The sequence below is a fragment of the Hemiscyllium ocellatum genome (assembly GCF_020745735.1).
Source record: "Hemiscyllium ocellatum isolate sHemOce1 chromosome 41 unlocalized genomic scaffold, sHemOce1.pat.X.cur. SUPER_41_unloc_4, whole genome shotgun sequence".
Taxonomy (NCBI): domain Eukaryota; kingdom Metazoa; phylum Chordata; class Chondrichthyes; order Orectolobiformes; family Hemiscylliidae; genus Hemiscyllium; species Hemiscyllium ocellatum.
Window position 1 is genome coordinate 1,143,703 of NW_026867571.1, and position 1,827 is coordinate 1,145,529.

The following is a 1,827-nucleotide window of genomic DNA, read 5'->3' on the forward strand; positions in this document are numbered from 1 at the left end:
CTTCATGGTAATCGTCGACTGAGATATTATCCCGGTCAAAAACTGACAGATTCTCGTTGAATACAACTCTGGTTCTTCTGCTGCTGTGCTCTGCAGTACTACATCAATGTCAGGTATTCTCCTTTCAAAGGGAGAGCAGCTCGACTTTTCAAGAGAATTTTTGACCTGAAAATGATTTCAGGGCAACTAAAACTTGGTTACAAAAGACGAGTTGGAGAGTCGTAGCGTCATAAAGTCATACAATATACAAACAGACCCTTCGGCCCAATGTGTCTATGCTCACCAGGTTAACTAAACCGAACTATTCCTATTTGTCTGCGTTTCGCAAATACCGCCTCGAAAACTTTCCCATTCATGTTCCCATCGAACAGACATTTAAATGTTGAAAATGTATTCCCCCGTACCGTTTCTCTGCCAGGTCATGGCATATAGGTTCGCATAGCATGTGCAAAATATTTAACACTTAGATCGCTTTTAAATCTCTCCCCTCTCACCTTAAGCCTTTGCGCTTTGTTTTTGCACAACTCTTCCCTGGGGAAAAGAATTTGGCAGTTTACCCTGCCCATGCTGCTCGTGATTTTCTAAACCTCTAAAATATCTTCCACAACCTCCTACACAATAGGGAAAAAAGTCGCAGTTCATACAGACTATCGTTTGATCTCAAAACCTCCAGTGTAACTCACACCATTTTAAATATTTTTGAACCCATTCCACTTTATAACATCCTTCTTAAAACTGGGAGACAACAATTGTACTCAGTTCTCCAAATGTGGACTTCGCATTCTCTTGTTCAGCAATCACATGATGACCCACTCCTGTACTCAATTGCTCTGATCGATGAAGTTGAGTGGGACTAATGCCTTCCACACTAGGCTTTCTACCTGAGACTCCACTTTCAAGGAACTATGTAAAAGCACCCTACGTCTCTACGTTTGACAACACTCCTCAAGGCTCGACCATTAACTGTGTAACTCCTGCCCTGATTTGTGTGACAAAATGCAACACCTCGCATTTATGGCGTCGTTGACAAACGTCCTGTCCATGCTTCATATATCCTCGTCCAAATCGTTTATTGGTCCTGGTGGCATACCGTGGCTCACAACAAACGTCTCCCAGCATGTCAAGCCAACATACTGTTAATTGGAAGGCTCTCTCTGATCCCTTGTGATCTAACCTTAGGAACCAGGCTACTATGTGAAACCATGTTGGACGTCACTAAGTTCCACGTAGATAACGTATGCTGCTTTGCCTTCATCAATCTTCTTGATAACCTCTTCAAACGTTTTACCGAAACTTGGTGAAACAGAAATTCCCATACACAAAACCATGCTATCCAACATCAGTCCATGCCTTTCCAAATGCATGAAAATTCTGTCTCTCAGAATCTCCTCCGAACATTTGCCCATCCCTGACATCAGACTCACTAGTCTGTAGTTCTGCATGTTTCCCTTGCAGACATTTGGTTTTGGACGAAGGTTACAACATTAACTGTCTTCCAGTCCTCCAATACCTCACTCATGGCTGACAATCACATCGACTAAACTTCGAGACAACTGCAAATGCTGTAAATCAGCAACAAAAACAGACTTTGCTGGAAAACCTCAACAGGTCTGGCAGTATTAGCAGAGAAATCAAAGGTAACGTTTTGGATCCAGTGATCCTCCCTCAAAACTGTGAGGAATGATACAAGTACTTTACCAAGGGCTCTCGATATTTCGTCGCCGGCTTACTACATTGATCTGGGAGGGAATTGACCCGGTCCTGGATATTTACCAACAGGGATACATTTTAATACGTCCAGCAGGGCATCTTGTGCAATGTGGCCTC